Source organism: Lagopus muta, chromosome 12 (assembly GCF_023343835.1).
Source record: "Lagopus muta isolate bLagMut1 chromosome 12, bLagMut1 primary, whole genome shotgun sequence".
NCBI lineage: Eukaryota > Metazoa > Chordata > Aves > Galliformes > Phasianidae > Lagopus > Lagopus muta.
The window spans coordinates 12,702,491-12,725,663 of record NC_064444.1 but is presented as its reverse complement, the minus strand read 5'-3'; the positions used below and the strand labels follow the sequence as shown (position 1 = coordinate 12,725,663).

The 23,173-nt window shown below is 34.6% G+C and overlaps 1 long non-coding RNA gene across 1 annotated transcript in view; it reads right to left on the bottom strand.

Annotated features, from left to right (window-relative positions):
* The window catches only part of LOC125699148 (uncharacterized), a 126,205-nt gene that overhangs the window by 38,201 nt on the left and 64,831 nt on the right, over nt 1-23,173 (bottom strand). Inside the window, exon 5 of the long non-coding RNA XR_007379455.1 lies at nt 9,759-9,961. This is a non-coding gene — a long non-coding RNA (uncharacterized LOC125699148). The remainder of the gene's footprint in view (nt 1-9,758; nt 9,962-23,173) is intronic.

Below are 23,173 nucleotides of genomic sequence, written 5' to 3'. Positions count from 1 at the left end.
GGACTACTATGCCTCCTTCTGTGGTCATTCCACACAGGGTCCGCAGAGGAATCTATCTGGAGTAGTGTGATGCTACAGCCTTGGTGTAGATTGGCAAAAGCAAAAAGGCAAAAGCCAAAAGCTGGAGTGGAGGTTCTATACAGAACTTAGCACAGACAACATGGTAGCTCAGGCAAAGGAAGGAAGAGCAATACATAATGAAAATACTATGTGAAAAATGGATTAAACATTATGAAAATTATAATGACATTAAATCATATCTGAATGAAAACAATCTGATGAAATATAAGAGCTAAAGAAAAGGAATGTGTGTTGTTCCTTACTCACTCTAGTTAAGCTCTTGCCTTGCAAATTTAACATTAATGATGATGCTGACTGTAGAAAGTGCTGTATAATGCCAGTTGTTCTGTTCAGCTTCAACAAGAGGTTAATAAATTAGAAAAGGTCAGATATCAGGGTAAAAAAGCAAAATCTTCCCCTCGTGTATTTTACAAGTCTTCTCCCTTTGGGACAGAAAGTCCTGACTCTCTTGTATATGATGTATTTAAGGACAACTGTACCATAAATAAGTATCTGAAAAGAAATTTTTGGGGAAGGATAGAGTATCCAGTAATACTGTGTGATTCTTGAAATACTGAATCATTTTCAGAAATGTCAGTGTATTTCAGGGCTCAAACTTGACTTCCATTGGAAACTTTTCATGTACTTTTAAGAGATACGGAATAGGTTTGCACTTACTGTTCATATGAACACAGAATAGTCAAAAAGTAAGCCAAGCAGTTCAGCTTTTAGAATTGGTGCTTTCAACCAGTATTGCAACATGTTTATCTCAAAAGGAATACAAAAAGTAAAAATACAGATGTGTGAATTCAGATAAATTAAAGACATTACAGACATAGGTGAATTCAGATAAATTAAAAATGTCTCTCCTTTACCAAAATCTCAGGCATTTCCTATGCAATTTAAAGTTCTTTTATTATAATCAAAGAAATCAGATAATAATAGTAGATATCATACATATACCAAACAGTAGGATTCCAAATATGAGGCAAAAAGATATTGTTAGTAGTAGGGAACACACTTGCTAAATATTTGGAATGCAGATTAATGGTGTTGATTAATTTGTACATATCAATGGCAAATAGAAAACTGTTTTCAAGAAGCTACTAACTAAATTTAAGAAAATTGCTGCCAAGGTGGTGGAGGACAAAATGAACTTGAATCATATCCATCACTAGACATTGACGCGTTCCTCTGAGAGAACCTGATCAGTCTTTTCTGCATCTTTCACCTTGAGCTATGCTATAAGCTAATTGTAGAATATGCTATCATTTGTCAATGGACAGCTACAATTTTAGAACATAAGAAAATGATTTTTCTTCCTCTCACCACTTGTTTTCTCCTATTGATTTCTTGTTTATTCAAGGAGAATGTATTCACACGATCAAAGCAAATGATTAGGTTTGTAAAATCTGATTACTGAATTAAAATTCAATTGGGAAGAGTGAGGACAATTGTGTCAGCAAGTAATGCAGATTCCAATTCTACAAACACTCTGAAAAATGTTTTGTCTACCTCTTTTTTTTTTTTTTTTTCCAAAGAAAAATGTTCCTTCAAAATTATGATTTTTGGGAATCCTTTAAGGCAGTCAGGGTTGGTTAAAGCATGTCCACTAGGAATATCTAACATGCCTACTTTTTCAACTTCTACATAACTAAATTCACATACAGTTTGAGGAAAAAAATACCTACCAGCTGTTCGTTTTTATTAGTAAGAAGAAACAAAAAGGTTATGTTAAGCTTCTTCTATAGGTTTAACAGTTGCTAGGATTCTGCTACTACTTTGCTCACCCGCCATTTTTAGGTTTTCTCTTCCCAAAGGAGCAAATTATATCAACTATTTGTTTTCATCTGCATAAGTTTCAGAAGTACAAAATCAACTGACCTTATCTGATTTTTTTACAATAGAAATGCTTCCTAGCAAGACAAAGAGCTAATGAAAAAAATGACCTATTTGTTACTATTTAATATTTAGTAGAATGAAGCTAATACTTCTGGAACAGAAAGCTGTCTGCAGATTACTTGGTATTTCCTAATATTAAATCCACTTAATTCTAATACAGAAGAGGGAAAAAGAGATCAAACTCTTAAATTTTTAGATAAAAACAGAACATGTCTGAGTGGGCACACAAGAAAAGGAATTATTTTCTGGTTGATCAGAAAGAAGAAAAGCAAAAATGCCATTTGCTTCTCTTTACTGAAATAACTGGGAAGTTGAATATTTTGAAATTCTTCACAGATGCCTATAAACACTGTAAAGAAAGTTCAAAGAAGTGTGTAGTTTCTGCATCACAAATACAGCCTTGTATAAACCTTTGACTGTGTACCCTGGGACAAACTTCACTTTTACACATACATATGGAATTATATATGAAAAGGAAATACAAATGGAATTTTGTTGAACTTATTTGAGGATAAACTCTGAAATCAAAGCAATGTGGTCAATTTGCAAGACATCGTTTCTCTCCATATATTTTTGTGAACTATGGGACCTGTCCATTGTATAAGTGGAAATTAGATTGTGTTCCTCAGTAATGAAAACTATGTTCACCGGAAAAACCAATGAATCTTTTTGTGAGGAAGCTCTGTGTCAGCCTGATCCAATGTCTCTCAAGTTCAATAGAAATGATGAAGATCTTCTGCAATGCATCAGTCAGGAACACATAGCATAGAAACATGGTTTTGTGGCATGAGGGAAAGGAAAATCCTTTTACTGAATAACAGTTTGGAAGAAAATTCTGCAAGACTCTATAAACTCACTGAGTTCTATTCCCTAACTGTCTTGTTTCTCCTTTCATCATTTATATAGTTCTTTAAAGAAAGACTTACAGGTTCTGTGTGAGCAGTGCTTATTATGGCTTGATGAATTTGCTTTGTAAAGGGAGAAAAAAAGGAGAGAATAGCAGAGGTTACTGAAATAGCTAAGTGGGCAATTATTTATCTTAATATCACTAATCTTGCATTTGAAGTCTTCAGAAAACACATTTTACCAATTAGCAACATGGACAGTTACTTAAGCTAATAAAGCAGAAAGCTTGCCCCTGAAAATAAAGAAAAGATATCATGTATATATTGGTCTAAGACATGCCTGGTCATTACACTCTGCAGAAATTCTCAAAGCAGTCAAATCTTTAGTTGCCACCTCTACAAAAGTTACAATTTTTACTGTTACCCTTCTCCTTGGTTAGTCTCTGATAAATAATGGATGCTAAAACTTTAAAGACTAAAAGGCAGACAGAATCATTTTTAATGTGATCATTCTCTAGGTCTGTATTTATTAAGAAGCTCTATACATTCCAAATCTCTGTTGACCCATCTGGGATACTTAGAGGCAGAGAAATAATCTGATAAATTTTATCTTCCACCAGTACATAAAATTTTATGGGTATCATATAATAGCATACCTAATAAAATCTACCATAATAAATGGCAAGCACAGACAATGTTGTCACTGACCAAAGGCAAGAACCAACAACTTCCTTTTAAGTTACTGAATAAGTCTATTTATCAGCACAGTCATGCTGAGTATTCAAGAAAGCTTTATTCAGATGCCCATGAAGAAATTTCTCCTTTTTTCATAAAACATATTTTATGACATTAATTCTATACAGCTTTTTATTTCATTGTCTAGAGCAAGACATGAGAAAGTATTTTTTCTGATCCCGAGGAAATTTTGCATTAAAGTTATACCTACTGTTCTATACAACTGTCTACAAGAATATAACGAATGAAAGATAATCGAGAACAAAGATATATTTTCAGAAATGTACTTCAAACAACTAAGAAAGCCGAACAGACAGAGGAGATGACAGTAGCTTCTTGGGTTCTACATTGCTGGGAATTCTGTTGTCCCTCAAGCCTTCCTGAGACACATTTAATAGATCCACAGGCTATTTACAAGCTGTAAGAGATGAGAATCCCAATACTGTCCTTCTGGCTTTTTATTTTCTGAAACATTTGATCAGTGGAAATTTCCATTCTGATGTTGATCCTTTGTCAAGTAGCTTTTTTTATGTTTTCATTTTTGTTTTGTTCCTTCCCTCTTCCCACTGTAGAGCTTATTCAACAGAGCACTGGACTTTTTATTATTGAAATTAGAAAAAAAAAAACACACAAAATAATCCTTGAAATATTGAATTCTGTACGGAAAGTGTGGTAGAGTGATGTCATTTCCTGTCTTGGAATTAATTTACTTTTATTTGTAGCATTAGCATCTGTATATCTACATATTTTCATTTTGTAGAGTCTTTTGCAAGAAAGGCTCAGAAGCTCATTTCTGAGTGAAGATCTATATTAAGATCTTTTAATACATCTTTTTATGCTCTTTCCATATCAAAATATTTAAGACGGTTATTTATGGTTCGATTTCCCATTCTCATATTTAACTGGAAGAATTACAATTGCTGCATTAACTAAGGATCATGTGAGGAAACTCATAAAAATGGATGGCATGATCATATCTGGAATTTACACAGGACCCTATTCAATAAAGCATATTCTGCTCTTACTGTAATATCATCCTCCAGAGCTTTAAAGTCTTTCAAGTGGAATAAAGATGTTGCTATAATGACAGTGAACGTAATGAGATTAAATGTAGTTGGGAGTCAAGGTAAATGGCCTTACATCAGAAAGAATGTAGTAAAACAGATTTTTATAATGAAGACAAAGGATATTACCAGCACATTTTTGCTACATTTCTTTGGCAAAGTAAGGCCACAGCAGGACATGCCATACAATACAGATTCTGTGTTTCTTTCAGTATTTTACATTTAATAAAACCTGCATGCTATTAGACATCAAAGAATAAGAAGAGATATCTTCAATATGCATTGAAATCTGTATTAGCAATGCATAACCTCCCTAAAAAACTGAAAATCTGTTTTTAAGGATTTAAAAATAATTTAAGGAGCTGCATCAGAAGTGAACTATATTTTGTATGGAATCTAGTCACAGTAAAGAATTCAAGACCCAAACTGAGGTCTGCCTAACAAAGGAAATACATATGGGTCTTCCCTGAGCTGACACATCATTATGCAGACCCTTATTCCAGTAACACAACCCAACTGTTTCTAAAATTCATTTTTACTCTGTTACTTGTAAAATTTCTGAATAAATTTACTAAAAATAATGTGCTATTTAACTTGAGATTCCATCTTTAAACACACGGAAGAGATGATCAAGAGTGTTGCCACAGACAACAAAATCACAGACTGTTGTGATATAAGCACAACATACTATAGATATAGTATGCCATGGATGCCATGAACTACTGATACATAGCCATAAATATAATATTCCATGGATATAACTATGGATACAATGTTACTCCAACCATATTATTATATTTAATATTAGCAATGTCTATCTTAAGATGCCATCCTACACTCCAAATGGATAAGAATATTTCTAGCAACAGCAAGTTGAATACCAGTAAATTGTCAAAGAAATACTGCTCTACTTCCATAAAGAAATTAGTAGACATAACTTCCATGAAAATTAATGAGTAGTTGGTTGCTCTGATTTTTCATTTCAGCTATTGAAATCAACAGTTACTGAGGATGAGCTTTTTCGAAAGAAGCAAATATATTTCAGTGAGAATTGGGCATCAAAATCCCCCACTTAGCTTAAAAAACAGAAATTTTAAAATCTGAAATTCTTATGGCATCACATTTCTTGAAGTTTCAGACATAACATACTCCCCAGAAATGCACCAATGGTTGTACATGGAAATTGATTTTCTCTGCATGTGTGTGACTAGTTAGCTCTAAAGGTCTTCACAAATACATTTGATCACGAAATCACACAGTAAAATCTTTAAAGATTGTAGGTAGATTGCAGCATTTGTTAATCAGTTTTGCAGTTTAATGTGTCTAAATATTGTTGCCTGTCTGTCTGATTAGAAAGCAAGAATTTTGATAGACTTCTGCTCAGTAAAAATAGAAACAGCTGATGTTTATGATTTTTGCAGAAGACCTTAATTAATACAGAAAATCATTTGATTGTGAACAGAAAGAAATAAAACAGAGCTTAGCCTTAACAAATTATAGTCTTATAACACTGCCACAAGTATGTATGTACATACTACATAATATATATGCCACAAGGAACATGAAATGAAAACCTTCCTATTAGTACACAGGTAGTACACAGGGAAATATAACCAGGACTGATTAAATAAACGTTTTCAAAACCCTGTCTTACGCTGATGTTATTTTCTTTTAGCAAAGTAACCAACTCAAAAACTCTATCATAACAATTCTGTCAGACAGCAAGACATAGCTGGAAGGTTTGCAAGTTTTCGAGGTGCTGGAAGATACTACAAGAATTTAGCTGTCTACACATGACACACGGCAACCTGTATTAGGTGGTCCTGCTCGAGCAGCGGAATTGGACCATATTTTGTGAATTTGTTCTGCATATTCAGTTGAACTGTCCATACGACACTGTTCATGATCTAGCAATCAGTTCCTTGTCCAGCAAACAGTCCACTGTTCAATGTTTTGCTGCATTAGTTTTCTTATTTACGAAATAAGAAAACTGAGCTGCATTGCTTGCCATAGCAGGTGTAGCCAAAACCAAGGTATTTTGAGAGTAAAAGTGTAGTACAAGCATTGAAGCTCAAATATGTGGACAGAATTGCCAGCTCTTTATATTTAGAGGAGTAAAATGCCCCAAACAATGGCTTGTTCAACTAGTTATTAATACTATCAGAACAGGCCAACTTCAGCAAAACTAAGTGATTCCCACTTGTGTAGCAGTATGGAAGTCCTGAAGTTCCTGTGTCCAAAGCATTTTACTTCAAATGAAATACTAATGTCTAAGAACTCTACATTGGATGTCTCCTTGTTAAAACTTGGCTCCTGCAGAGACCCTCCTCTAGTCAAATTATGTTGTGGTCAAAGCAAAACAGAGGAAATAAGATTATAAAAGTCACCCTATACTTCCAGCCCATGTTGAAGTGACATGTAAAATACTAGCAAGTAATGGAGCCCGAAAAAGATTTTTGCAGCAATGTTTATATATAAGCTTATATGAAGAACAAAGATTTTACCATTTTCTGTCGAGAGCCCTTACTGTTCCCGGTCTTTCATGACAACTCTTGTAGTTTGAAGCCATAAATTAGCATAGGTGTTAATAAAGAAGGAACAGCACAATTTAGGAATTCAAGGAGAGTTGCATAGGAAGCTCTATTAAATATTTATGTAGCAAAAACAAAGGAGGGAAATGCTACACTTCTTTATATCCCTCATCTAACTAAAACAGAATACAGCGGTAGCAATAAAATGCTGTTTCTTGAAAACAGAAGATCTAAGGGACAAACCTCTTGGAAAAATTCAACTCTGTAAGGGCAGTTCGCATGTGAGAACAACATTTAAGATCAGAACCATGTGCAAGATTTCTTCTGTAAGTTGCCTATTCCTTAGTATGGCTCTTGTCACTCCTCCCAAAAATTCTTCAGAAATTTAATTAAGGAATATAATTGCTGGGAAGGTTGGAAGAAGGACAGATGATGGAGATTGTTTTTTTTTTTTTTTTTTTAAATTTCTGGTTGCTTTTCAGATGCCATGGCAATAGTGATCCAATATATGTGAAGATTAGATCAGGCAGAATGTGAAGTTGGAAGTGATTTTATCTGTATCCTAGCATTTGCGTCTAAGAAAATTTCAGCAAACAAAGCCTGGTATTATTCTGTTCCAACTGCCTAGATGCTTTAAAACTCTGGCATGTTTTATGTTTTTCTGAGTAGAAAAGAGCAGCAGCAGTCTATTCCATAAAAATTAACGTCCTGAGAGCCAAAATGTGAGTGTTATTGGGAAACCAGAATGTGGAACAAGATTTCCCAGTCATCAACTATGTCTTATGAAAAGTTCAAATAAATAAATAAATAAACGGAATGAAGTAGAAGAAAGCAGAGAAAGGGTGCTATTCAGTACCTCCTGTGCTGCCTGATGGGAATTCAGAAATAAATGACTTGTGTATGTTTTCTTTTTATTTAATCTGGTCAGTATTTGTTTTTTTTCTCTGTTCTCATAATCACTACTGTTTTATTGGAAGCTGTGCTTTTAAAAAGCCATAATTTTTTTAAATTGTGGCAATTATCAGAAAATAATTAAGAAAGTGCTAAGAAATCCCTCTTCTTTCACTTCGAACAGCTCCTACAGGAATATTCCAGATCAACTCTGAGGGGTTGTGGTAAGCAAATTTCAAGGAAGATACAAGCAAGTTTAGAAAAGTCACCTGCTGAGAATAATACTGGCATAATTTTTAACAATTTAATACTTTTAGAGCTGTATGCTCAAGTTTGTACAAACATTTTCTCCCTACATTTACACTCTTTGCTGGGTAGTAAAGAACTTGCTGGATATTCAGGTCCAGAGAGTGGTGGCAAATGGAATCACATTCAGCTGGTGGCCGATCACAATTGGTGCTCCTCAGGGGTCAGTAATGGGGCCTGTCCTGTTCAATACCTTTACTGATGACCTAGATGACCAGGGGAGGTTCGGGTTGGACATTAGGAAATAATTCTTCTCTGAGAAGAGTGGTCAGGTGTTGGAACAGGCTGCCCTGGGAGGTGGTGGAGTCACTGTCCCTGGAGCTGTTGAAGAAACGCTTAGATGTTGCCCTGAGGGACAAAGATTAGTGGAAAATATTGGTGATAGGTGGATGGTTGGACTGGATGATGTTGGAGGTCTTTTCCAACCTTGGAGATTCTATGATTGTACAAATCTCAAACTGTGAACAGATTGAAGAGAAACTGGTAGCATAAAGGGAAACTAATATAGGTGGGACAGTGAGATACAAGGTTAAAATTTGAACATGAAGATTGCTTCTATTCAGCATGCTCTCTGTATGTCAGATCAGATGAGTTCCAGCTTTCCGCAGAATGAAGTACTCTCAGGAAATACTTCAGTAAGGGTCAAACAAAATCTTCATAATATGAAAATGAAATGGGGATTTGTAGATCTCACTCTGAACATTTCAACTCCTTCAGCTTTCTTGGATTCCATCTTGGGAACAATTTGACTTTGACTTTGGGCTAGTCAGTCACTCACATGCTCTTGCAATCATTTGCAAGAATCATTTTAGACTTGCTTATAACTGTATACCTAATGGGAGGTTTGAGTTTACGATCAGAAGTATTCATTTCAAACAAATGGCAGGAACCACACCAACAAAAGACTTGTGTGCTTTGGAGCGCCTGTACTGTAGTTTAAGGTTTGTTAGAACAAAACTACAAAATGAAATGTCAAATCCTAATGGAACCAACATAATCTTTGTGTTCAGATACACCTGAGTTAGTTTGTTTAAGATGCAAAGATTTAATGGTCCCATAACTCTCTGGTAAGACCAGGGAGTTTTGCAGTGCCTCCTAACACTGGTGGTATTTTATTCAACTCCCAACTGATTGATTTTTGAGATGGCATTTGTAATTATTTGTAGATAAAAATGAGAAGATAACATTTCAAAAAATACTGCAGGATATTCCTTAACTATGATTTACCTGTTTTAAATCAAGAGATAAACTTTTTACTTTCCTTTTTTCCCCCCTCTGCTTGAAAAGGGAACAACAATATTATGCTAACTGTAACCTTCTGAATAAGATCAGAAATGTCTTAGTGTATTCTATTAAAGCAGAAATTACCACATTCAATCATTTATGAAGAAGTAAATATGAAATGTAAATTATCTGACACCTACCTGTTCCTTGAGAATTCAATCTCTTACAACGTAGTAGGACGCTATACATGTCTCAGCTTATTGCCAGTTATCCGCACTGGAAGCCAGGTCAGGACTGCTTCTCCTATGTAGCAATTTTGTCTCTGATTTTAGGCACACAGAAGTATTTCAAAGATTTCTTGCAATTTTTCAGCTTATTTCCTGCAGACTCAGTACTTGTTTACCTACAGAAAGGCATCAACACTTCATGAGTCTTATTTCAAACAAGATTTTCTAAGTACAAGAACAACAGTTATGCCCACATTAAATTTTAAGAAACATCAGGTCAATAAAAGAAAGTTTTGATTAAAATGTACTCATGATTTATTCAGATTTGTGTATCTGACCTTTCCTCTCATTCCAGAAACTTCTGTTGAATTAAAATGAAATCCTGGCAGCATGGAAATCATACAGAGATTTGCTATGCATTTTAGTGACACCATATTTCACTCAGCCTTTTTATAGCTTAGCTCTCATAACAGCTATTTATATGCTCTCTATCAGGAGGTGTCTTTGTGTGTTGTGGACTGCTCTACTGCTCAGCAGTGTTCTTTGGATGAGTATATAAGTCTGCTGATCCCTCAAGCCACCCATACTACGTCAAGACAGATAAAGATGACAAAGTAGTGTTCAGTCCCATACTTAATGGTTTAATTTGTGTATTACTTTGGAACTGTAGAATGAAGCATCAACTATTTTCCAATCTGAGAAATCTCGTATTGTTTGATTTTATAAAATGAAAATTCCCACACAGAAAACAGAATGAGGTAATATTCACAAAATGATTTTTCTGACTCATTAATATAGGTTACTACAACACAGCCAATTATTCCATGTTCTGTATAGAAAAAATATTTCATTCGTATAATGATATTTCTGTAATTGTGTTATGTTTATTTTTTTCTTTAGATACCTTCTTGGATACCAATCCCACATTAATTATTCAGGCAGGGTCAAATAAAAAGAAAATGGGACACAGGCTGAAGTGCAAGATGGGAATTCTTGTTTTCCATCATCTGCAGTTCTTTACAGTTCTGCTTCTGTTGCATGATATGTAGACATGGTCATTATTATTTCAGCAGCCATATGATCCAAAAGAAGTGCAGAAGGGAACATTATGTGTTCAGAAGTAAAATGCTGAGTTATCGCATTGTGAATTTGTTTCTTGTAGAACGCCCACACACATTAAGCACAGAAAAAAATTATTTTCTGTTATGAATAAACATCTGCAAGATTGCACAATTCAAGATTGCATGAATTTTGTTACATGAACAATAAACTAGTGGAATAACTTTGAAATCTATGAAGCATCTTAAAATAGAAAACTTAATTACTATTTGCATGATGATTCCTTCTGTAAAGCATGAGATAAGCAAGTTGAGGAGAACTAGCATATCCATGGTCTTTCAACAACACCTTGATTTCTCACCTGAGAAATTCTCAATGGTATTTCTGCCTGGAAGAAGAAATATATAGCTTTATATAGGGAGACTATAGCATGCTAAATATTTAACTGGTTAATACTGAAAAAATTCACAACCTGTATAACAATATGTGCTCAGCTATGCTCTGTGATGAAGGGTAACTGCTCCAGATGTACATCTCACTTGTACAACAGCTGACACTTAAGGTAAGCAATTGGTACACCTAGAAAACATCTCAGAATTCATGGCAACTTACCAAAATATCCACCTGACTTATGTGCACACTATTCCTAAAGAAAAGTAATACATCCACTCTTCAGCAAGTCTCCTAACTACGAGGCTACCTTGCCTAGGGACAGAAGTTTTTTTTCCCCTCTCTTCCCTCCTGTGGTAAGCATCTGAAAGCACTAGTCACAGACTTTCAAGAAGTGTATGCAATGATTACTTCTCATCAGCTCTGTTCTAAGCTTATGTGTACAGTAACAGCTTTATGGAGCTGAAATATCCTAAATTTTCTACTGTCATACTGCTCTGAACTCATTATTCCCTGCTGATCATGTGTAGAAGTCAGAGAAACCCTTTTAGTTATGTGTTTTCTACACAAAGATTTTTAAAATCACTTTTGGTTCTTCTTCTGTACTTTCAATAGCTTACAACACTTTCTCTACATTTGGATTTTTAACCACTTCCTTAATGATAAACTACAGAAAGGGACAAGATTATCCCTTGCTGTGCATTTTCCCTTTTCAGACCTAATCCCTATCAAGGGAGACTGCTATGACTTCACCTAGATACTGTCCCCTGTGAGGGGAAAAAGAAAACAAAACTAACTGGTTAAAAAGAAAGTTAAAATCCATGATGTGGAGGAAAGCATCTTTTCCTAAGAAAATTCACGAGCAATCATTAAAAAACAAATAACAAAAAGGGCTGACTTCTTTCTCAGAAGCTATGAAAGCAAAAGCAAACTCTGTGGTGTAGAGTTCCCACTGCCACAAGAGTTGATTTTATCACCAGTAAGTTTTAAGCAATTGATCTTGATTTTGCTTATACAGCAGGAGTCAATTCTGCAGTTGGAGAGGGCACTGCTGAGGATGGCAGTACCAACATCTGAAACTGTTCCTACAGCTTGTCAAAAAATCACTTTAATGCTTCAGAATAATAATGTTTGCAAAAGTAAGTAATTGTTGAGGCTTAATGGAGACAAAAGTGAGGTGCTTCAGGAAGAAGACCTTTTGTTCAGCCTCATTATTAACATTCCAGGCTTTTAGCAAGTTAGAAGTTTCTATAATTATTTTTCTTTGAACAACCTAAGAGCATAAACATTTTAAAATAAGCAATACATTTACAAGCATTTTCTCCATGACAGCATGGATATTTTAACCTTAAATATTTCAATCAGAAGGAAACAAAGAAGGCCCCCTACAGCTTTGACAACAAAGAATCTTAAATCATCTCTCCTTGCTATTTTATCATTGATCAATAGACCTAAATGCCATGCCATCAAACTGCAAGATTTGATTGCAAAAGCTGTCTTAGCTGGAGGAGCTTCTCTCAAGTTTTATGCTCCTAAAAATGGCACAGTAGAGGAAATCCTAACCCTACGTACATCAGCCTTTGTCAGATGAACAGAGATCCTGAATGAGGGTTGCTTTGGCATTCTTTGTCTATCACCTGTGACTAGAATAACAGTTTGCTTTGAGGCAAAGAGAAGAAATCTCCTTGAACTTCTTTTTCTGTTAATTATGAAATCAGCTATATCCTGATCTGCAGTCTAATTCAACTGCAGTCTCCTATGCTGATTGATAGTTATTTATCCTATTATATTCTACAAACAAACCTCCTGGGTTCCAAATCCAATTATCACTGAACCTAAGTGGAGGAAAAAAAAAAAAGGGGAAGAAGGTAAAGAGGGTTTATCTCAACATTTCTTTATAGAGAAGTTCAAAGATACAATTTTGTAAACCCAAAGAACTGCTATATGTAAAAGTGCTTCACCACTGATTCGCCTGTTTATCAGACAGAAGATGACAGAGCTGCTGAAGAATGGCCATTTTCACAAACTTACCCAAAGACATGAGTGAAAATAACAGACAGGAAAATACAAGTGCAAATTGCAAGGATTATTGCAGGTTGTCCTCTTCTAGTTCATATTTCTGTTTGAGTTATCATTACAGCCCAGCTCAAAAAAAAGATCTGATTTTTAAGAGCACTAAATATGCTTAGGAAAATGCCTCATTTTATTATGATAAAGTTAATCATATATGTACGCGTATGCAAAACTGCAATCTAGTTGATAATATATACTATCTATTCTGATAGTTTTCCTTATGAAAATCATTTAACTTGTCAGTCTCCTCACTGGATAAACAGTAGATAAAAACAATAATTTTATTTGTCAAAGTCTGCCATTTTGATTCATATTCTTCCCAGTAATGTTGCCTATCGTAAATAATTTAAAAGCTCATATATATTCCAGAAAAAGATATAAACACTGGTAATAAGACACAAAAAAGAAACTCTGTAAGTCATATTCTAAACTGTATTTAAGAAGCAAGGCAATATTATCAAAGGGAGCAGACTTCACATAGTTTAGGCAGAAGAACTAGGACACAAAAAATGGAGAGCAGCAAATCACAGCTTTTCCAGCTAGCAAGAAAACATTTTGCTACTTTCAGAACGTCCTGCACATGATGGAAAAGCCCTATCAAGTGTCCCAAGGGGGCTTACAGTTTTGCTTCAAACTGCTGCCAATAAATAAATAAGGTCAAATGTCCTTTACCATTTATGCATCTGTGAGCATACTGGCAGGGCTGAAATGGCAGTGAATAAGCCATTTCTTCTACTGTTCTTTACAGGAAGACAGAACTTCAGTCAAACAGTTTACAAGGATTTAGAAGAATTCTTCCAAATCTAAAAATATCTTTAAACACAACCTGATCAATTTGGAAAAATCACCTATAAGGCACCAAATGTCTGCAGTTAAAAACCTTAATCATCTTCAGTAAGAGATTTTCATTCCTAGATAAAATGAATAGCTTGTCCTCAGACCTATCAGCTGAGCTACATAATACATAATAGATTTCCTTTTATACTGTTTTTCTATCTTGACTCTTAAATCTTCTAAACAGGAAAGTTCCTTTTGATAATGCATGATGGATGTTTGGACAAAGCTCAGCAGGTTGCTGTCCATTAAATTTTGCATTTTTTATTTCTGTGACAGTACAGTTGTAAGGACAGTATACAAAGCAAACTTGAGTGCAGGCATCATTTTACACTCGTACTCAGCTCCTACTCTTATTGTTCTTCCCTCACTATAACATTCCATAACTGTTTTGCTCCTCTGCAGCATATCTGTGAGATTTTTCATAGCATTTTCATTTAAATTCTTCCCAGATAAGAACAGTGAATCATAATTTGAGAGATTCTTTCATTAATTTGCTTTAAATTAATGTTTTATGTAAATGACTCAGAAAAAGGAATATTATCCAAAATTATATTACACTCTTTGAAAAAGAATTATTATCAATTTTCTTTCAAGAATATTACTTACTGCAAAGTTGTCTTCTTTGAAGATACAGAAACTATTTATCTGTTTTTTGCTTGTAGGGATAATTAATTCAGTTGTTTAGAAAAAGCTTTTCACATGTGTAAGAAGGGTATTTAATTCTTTGTTGTTTTTCTATTTTGATTATATTAAATAAGTTTTTTCCCTCACATTATGATACCTAACTTTATTTCCAGAACCAGTGTATTTGAAAGCAATGAAATCAACAGTACATTCTTTTCAATGAGATGAATTTATAAAGCTTTTTCAACATACTAGATGAATCTGTTTGATTGCCTCAATGTTCTTTAATTCAGTAAGAGATAATAGTAGTAGCATTTTCTCATTAAATTAGTCCTTGAGCTACTACTTTGTCAGTTTTGAATATTTCAAGTGTAAAAAGGGATAGATTTGGTTGTTGATATTTATGCAAGAGTAAAATATCTTTATTTGTAAAAGAAAAATCTTAATTAGCATAAATTTAGCTTTCACCAAAGCTTCTCTAATATTCAAAGGAATTCCTTTATACAGATACAGCAAGGCAGCTGAAAGACCAAAGCCATAAACATCTGTTTATAAAGATTAATGTTTTGCAGTGCATTGAGAAATTTGGTTGCTGGTGTTACAATGAGACACTGTCAGTGGTAAGAAAAAATGCATTCCATTACCCTTCTAAGCATGAGAGGGTATAAAAGTAGTAAAGCACTACAAGATCAATAAGAGAGTCAAGCAGCTTAATAAGTTGCCCAGAGAGTTTGTGCAGTCTGCCTTGTGTAATTCTGAAGACCCAGTTGGATAAAGACCCAAAAACCTCATCTCAGTTTAACATATCCAACAGTGCTTTGAGAAAGATTGGACTCGAGCTCACCTGAAGTCTCCTCCAATCTGAAATCTTGTTGTTCTATGAAAACTCTTCATTTTTTTTGTTTTTATATTTTAACAGTATTTCTCACAAAACTCTTTTATCTACTTGTTAAATAAAATGGTATCTTTAAAATTGTTAGAAGAATTTGCCCTTGTCCTTTGATGCTATAGTCTACTGCATATCTATGTACAGTACAGCTCTACAGTAGCTGACATCAATCTTTGATGTAGACACCTATGATCTCAAACCGCTGTGTTCTTTTCCTGATAACCACTGCCATTCCTTTAACACTAAACAAGTTAATTAACTTACTATCACTAGTCTGCAGTCAACATAATCTGTGGAACTTTTTAAGGTCTCAAAATTGTGAATGATTGAAAAACATTGCTCCAGAGAATTGCAGAAAAAAAAAAAAAAAAAAGAAGTTATCATCTTTAGTGAGCTGCCAATTACAGATGAACTCTTAAGTCAAATTCCAGCTGTCTTTCGACATGTGAAATGAGGACACCAATCTTCTTCCAAACAAGTCATACAGTCTTCTGCAGCTAGACCATTATCCAGAGAGACACAGGTTTATCAAAATTCTCTCTTGATGGGCTAGTCTTGGAGAAATTAGGATCAATTCTGTTGCAATGGGATAAGTCTTTTTAAGTAAAGATTCTTTTATCACAAAATCTTAATTTTATGTTTTACAAAAAGCATTAAGTCATATGGGCATACAGTTAGCCTAGAAATGTACACAGAATTATAATGGAAGAAATTACTGATTAATGGTAGTTTGGAGAATTTCATTTAATCATCACTAGTTATACTCTGAGATCACTTCCAAATTGTTGTCAATGAAATTATCAAAGGTCATTTGCAGCAGATTATCTGTGCTTGGATAATTCTTTTCTCCCCTGGGAGCCTAAACATGATTTGATAGATTCCTAACAGGGCTGGAAGGGAACTCAAGAGGTCATTTCATCCATCCTCTGTCCCAGGGCAAGATCAAACATATCAATCTTGACAGATGTTTGTCTAGACTGTCTTTTTAAAAACTTCCAACTATGAGGAGGATTCTAAAACCTCCCCAGGCAGTCTATTGCAATGCACCACTATTATTACCTTTAAAAGGTTTTCCAGTAACTAATCTGAATGTCCTCACTGCAATACAAAGATAATACTGCTTTCTGAATTACCATTGATATAGAAAATAAATTATTTCCTTTCTTTTACAGCCATTTCTTCAGAAGACAGATCAGAGATCCAGAAAATGCAACTAAATGTAAGGGCTATCCAAGACAAAACAATAAGAGATTTAAACATGTAAAAGTTCTAGTGATCCAAACTTTTTTATTTAACACTCAGGAACTAAAACTAGTCACAGTACTGCAGGTAAACAGCACAGTAAAAATATGTTTTCCTGATTATTCATCTCTTGATACATTTCATGGCAATACTTTTGATAACTCATAGTAAACTTACAGTCCTTTGATGCAAACTACTACAAAGCCATTTGTTCCCTTTTTATATTCCTGCCTAATCATAACACCTTGAATATATGTTGGACCACATACTTTTTTCTTCCAGACAATATTTAGCGAGACAATTTTGAAATCTTTCTTGTGCCTACTGTTTATAAACATCCTTCAGGCAGCAAACATCTGCTCAGTCGCTTAATGCCTTGCACTTATGGAGGAAGGTTGAACCAAGGTATCTTTAGGTTTCTCAGAAGTTTCTCCTTAAATTATTCTAGAAATATCCTTTCTTGGATCCTCTTTCATTTAATACGTTGGTAATGTCTCATGACTTCAACATGATTGTTACTTGATTATCTACTCAGAAGCCACGCAGGCAATTGTTAATTCCTTGCTGACACGGGCTCACTCCCTTCGAAGTAAGTGGCAGTGAAATCAGGAACTTGACTCTTAAAAATCCAAAGTTACATCCCTGAAGTAACAATCTACTGACAAGCTACCTGTTCTGTTCCTTCCAGGAATATATATTATCCAGGACAAAACAGACACTTACTGTAATCGATTACACTGAAAACCTTCAATTCTATCAACAGACATCCAGAAAGGCACGACAAGAGTTAAACAGTGAAAGCTAAAAAGAATTGGTTCAGTTTTGTTCTTTGTTTCTCAGAAAGTTTGATAATTAGTGTAGGGGCACAATGGGTGCAGAATTCATTTCTCAGTATCACACTCAAAAGCAAGCTGAATTCCTCTCTGTGCAAAACCAACCTCAAGCTACCTTGACAACAAGATACCAATAACCCTGTAATTTCAATTGTTCGCTCTTTTTTTTTTATTATTTGTACTGCATCTCAGTGAAGTCTCATCTTCCCAGCCCAGTGCCATAGGCTAATAGTCTGTAACAAAACTCACCCTCAAAAAATGTCAGATGTAATGAAAAACAACTTCACAGATGAGAAAGTTGGCCTTCACTAAATCCTAAGGGCCCTAACTCCCAGATTCTGCAGGTTCTCCTCTTTCATTCTCCAGCCCATATTAAAAATGTTTGTGAAATTGAAAAATTCCTGCTCCTTTCTACCGAATCACTCATTACCCATCAATGTATAACAGATTTTCAAAGAACGAAAATTCTATTGCCAGTTGAGGAAAAAAAAAATCCTCAGCAACAGAACCCAAAAACTGACCACAAGCCTTAATGATCTGCTGAGGAATACTGTACAGAATTAGTAGAAGGAGATTCAATCTGCCAGCCTGAATGGTTTGCCTTCTTATATGACACTGTTATACAATAGTGAAGGAAGTATAAAATACTACAGAACTGATTCTGTAACATTGTAGGCTGGTATAAATTAATTCCAAGGCATAAGGCCTTTAATTCTGTAAAGATCTGATGACCATTAGGAACCACAATGAAAGACTAAAAATGGAAAGAGGTGGGAAAGCTATCAAGTGACATAAGATCACACTCGCTTTAATTTTAAATGCCTATTGGTGTGTATTTGGACAGTATTGGCAACAAATATATAAGCAAATCTTAATATGTTAAAATTAGGAAAAACAGGGCTAACATTACAGAGCCGTCCATTAATTTGTTACCACAACTAACAAAAGCATTTGACTCTGAACTTCACCACCAGTACCCACTAAATAATGTCCAAGTCAGAAACAAACACCCTGATTGAATTCTGATGGTTTGACTTGACAATCACCAGACCTCAATAAATACAAAATGAAGTTAACGCATTGCATCTAACCAATTTTTAGATGCTAAAGACCACATACAACTAATGCTGATCAGATTCAAACAAGCGTCCTGGAAGCAGAGGTCAAAACACTAGCTCTTAGTTCAGAACTGATGTGAAATGATGGCACTTACGAGAAGAACAGAGAAACTATCAACAGTATCACTGTATCTTTCTTAACGTATGGGAGTTGCCTCTTTTCTTTGGTATTAACCAACTGGTATAACTCTTTGATAAAACAATATCACTGTAAAAGTGTATTAGCTTAGAGGCAGTTCTTTATGAAATGCTCAACCAACATCTCATTGATTTATGCCATAGTGTAACACAATGTACCATCTTTATTGAATAAATAATATACCACTGCTATGAATGTGAAGATTTTCCATGTTACATTTTCTATTTTGGCAGTTTGTTAAAGGTCAAGTCAATGCTTTATGCTGACTTTAGACCTCACCAAAAGACTTTTCAAAGCATTGCAGAGCTAAATCCACTGAATCTCACACATGGAGCAGTGAGTTAATTTTACAAGCCACATAGCACATAGCCAAGATCAGCTCTTGCCACTCTGAATGAAAAAAAATCCACATGTGCATTTAGACCTTTTAAGAATTTCTTAAAATCTAAAAGTAATATTTTCTATTCATAGTTTTTGTATGTGTAAAAGTCTCTGCTCTCACCTGAAGCAAAATGAATGGCTTGAGTCTGTAGAGCTCAACACTTTAAATGTTACATAACTCTGAAATCTCACATACGTAAGGCAAGCTAGTCATTTCTGAGTATCTCATCCTTATTTTGGTATTATGTAGGAGCAGAACAATTCTGAAACTGAGTTGTATCTACCTATTCTTGTAAGCTTGAAACTACCTCCAGTATCTCTTTAGATAGTCTTAGAAGCATAAAATGCCTCCAATAATACATGCAACAATTTTTATTAAGAGTAAAAAAAATAGATCTCAGAAGGTCATTCTGGGTTTCAATAGGAGATTATTTAATATATTTTATTAGCTAAGATGTGGGTCTGCCACTGCTGCCTACAGCATTTGAGATGTCATTCAAAAATGATATAATTGCTCCTATCTAAGTATTTGGAATATTTGGATCTGTGATTAAATACCAAGTCCTAATTCTTATAGTATTTTATCCACTATGTACTTCTCTCTATGTAGAGAACTATGTAGAGAACTTTCATTTTCATTTCAGTTCAATAAATTATTTTCTGTATACAGTCTAAAAAATAAAATTAAGGAAAAAAACATGCTAATTTGCTCTTGGCTTTTTCCCTGTCTAGCCTAAACACTGAAAATGTCAAGTTTGCTCACTAATTAAACATGTCTGTCTTAGACTGCACTTGTATCTTTCATCATAATGGTGCAGAGTCCCAGGGAGACATTATACATTCATGTTTTCAAATATAAGATGTAAAAAAATACAAATATAAATTTAATGGAGCAATCTCTTAATGAGATAAGCAATTATGGCATGGGAGAAATGAAGGAATTAGCCTCCTGAAAAGTTCTCAGTATTTATGGGCCTGGGGCTTCAGAGTCTGGTTAAAACACATTTTTTACAATCCTCTAAAAAGAAGAGGAATGAAATGTGAGTTATTAGTGGAAGTCAGGGAAAATACACTAAAAAATGAAGTGCTAAACTGCACAGTGTGCATGAAATTTATAATATAAATCACAGATATGGCATTTTCAAGACTGGGATTGAAATTGTAAAGGAAAAGATTTCTTACTGTATTTTGGCTCATCTGCATCCACTTAGAAACCATACTAAAACAACAAACAAGCAACAAAACTAACAAAATCTGCTAGCCATAAAGACATGCATTAACAATCCAAAACTGTAGCAAAAGAAGCATTTTCTAAAAGTCGAGTTCTAACAGTGGCTGAAGCTTCCCGCTGCTCAAGCAACTAAGTGCTGTCCTACTGGAATTCTTTTACTGATTATGTTTTTTTTTTTTCTAATTTCTTCGAGAAAAGACAAATTGAACTTTCAGTTTTAGAATAATCAGTGAGGTTCTGCTTTATAAATAAGTCCCAAAAGTTTGGTATTCCAATACAGAATAGAAATTAAGTTTCAGAACCTTGAAAGCAGAGTTGTGCAATTACAAGGTGACATACAGCCAGATTATTAATATTAAAGAAAAACAAAGAATTTTGCAAGGAGTCATGAGAGGCAATGCAGGAGACAATTATGTCCCATATTCATAGAGATTTTTGGAATTAAACTTGATTTTGATCTTGTTTATACAGTCTGTTCTACCTGATTTCATAGCAGTGAACCACTGGAACACGTTGCCCACATTGGTGGTGGATGCCCCTTCCCTGGACACATAAAAGGCCAAGCTGGACGGGGCTTTGAGAAACCTAGTCGAGCTGTAGGTGTTCCCATTCATCACAGAGTAGTTGAACTAGAAAACTTTTACAGCTTCCTTCCAACTCAAACAATTCCATGATGATTCTATGAAATTTAAATGGATCTTAGTGGGATTGGAATTATGTGCTTGATTTTAGAAACACAGCAAACTATCAGAAATGGAGATCTATTTTCCTATGCACCAGATAACATACAGACCAAGAAGTTGCCATTTTTGCCTTGTTTGCTGTGTTAGAGGGACAATGATGTAAACACTTCACAAGAACTATTTACAGTGGTAAAGTAATTCTGAATTAATTAGTAGGATATTTAATTGAACCATATAGGCAGAAGAATAAATACCTCTTTGGTTGTATTCCCTGGGGTTTCCTGACAGTTCATTAATGCAAAAGTGCAATCTGCAAGGAAATATAATACATTCTGTTTCAGTATCTTGTCATATCAACTGCTTCTGTTTTCGTAAACAGAAAGTTAGCTGCATTTTTCTAAACACATAGCTAAATGTGGAAGCTGCTAAAATAATCTCTTCCAACACAACAAAGCTTTTGTTGATCAATTCCACTGACACTGAAGAAAATCAATAGGGAAGCTTTTCAAAAATCACCAAAATTCTGTTTTCAGAAAGAATTTGTGCACTTAGAGGATTGCATTTCAGTGCAAGTTATTGGGACAACAGCTCCTAAAACACACATGCTTTTCAAGAGCATATGTTCATGTCTTCCTCTCGGCCTTCCAAAAATATTTACCTTTTGAAGCAAAATTTAGAATGCTTACTTAGGCTGGGAGAGAATTCAGTAGTCCTGAAATATTTCTTTTTTTCTTTTATGCTACCACTGAAGGAAATGAAGCTCTAAAGGAAGCAACCAAGCAATGGTAATGGTACTATTGCTCCTCCAACCATCAACAAAATCTACTCTACCATTTTATCCTATAATATGGATTCCTCAGATTCCACCGGAAAACAAAACAAAACCACCACCCACATTAGCAGAAGGTTAGCAAAATTGGCAGAAACACTAGCTTGTTCTATGCGTTCAAGTACAGGTCTGTTTGAAAGCAACACAGAACTCATCACTAATTTCTTGGGTCATGATTTCACCTACCAGATCTTATGAACGTTCCCTCTGCTCAAAATAAATGTTTCCCCCTGAAGCATGCAGGCATATATACCCGTGTAACCATGTTCAAGTAGTTCTAGGTAACTAGAGTTTTCAGGTCAAATATATTCTTCAATCTTTCCTACAGTCTGCATCTCTGGCAACAGTTGCACAGCCAACACAAAAACATAAAGACAAGATTTTTTTTTATAAGCAAACAATTTAAAAGTAAAAAATAATTTCATATCCAAGAGTCAAAAGCACGAAGTGAACAAGATAAAGAATTGCAGAGTTCCCACTCCTTTCTAAGTAGAGATTATTGGTTTAAACAAGCAAAACAGATAAGACAGACACATTGGGGGTTTACCACAAATGTGCATTTTAACAGCATGCAAAATGGACGCATTTCTTATTTAGAGATAGTTGAAGCAATTTTGATTGAACTGTACTGTTTCAACGCTTTTGATAAATTGCATTTGAAACATGATTCCTTTAGTTTCATACTAAAAGAAATTAAAATAGGCATTCAAGAGTAGTAGCAGAAATCTTATACAAAATATAATGACTTTTCAGGCAAAGCTAGGTCCACTGTCTGCTCTGTACTTGCCAAAAATTATCCCTTTGGAAACTACATACATTCTGACCAGGAATAAAACTATTTGGCATACAACGTATGATGTGGGTATTACAGTATTTTTTTCAGTAGAGCTCCTCTAAGTTGGATTGTTACTAAGTATTAATCCATGAACATCATCTTCAATAATACTTTTTTACCCAAGAAAAACTATTGCGTTTCTCCCTTTCTCTTTTCCCTTCTTTAAATCTCCTTCACTTGGTTTAATGAAGGTTCACCTACCAGATCAGCACACAGCACCAGACA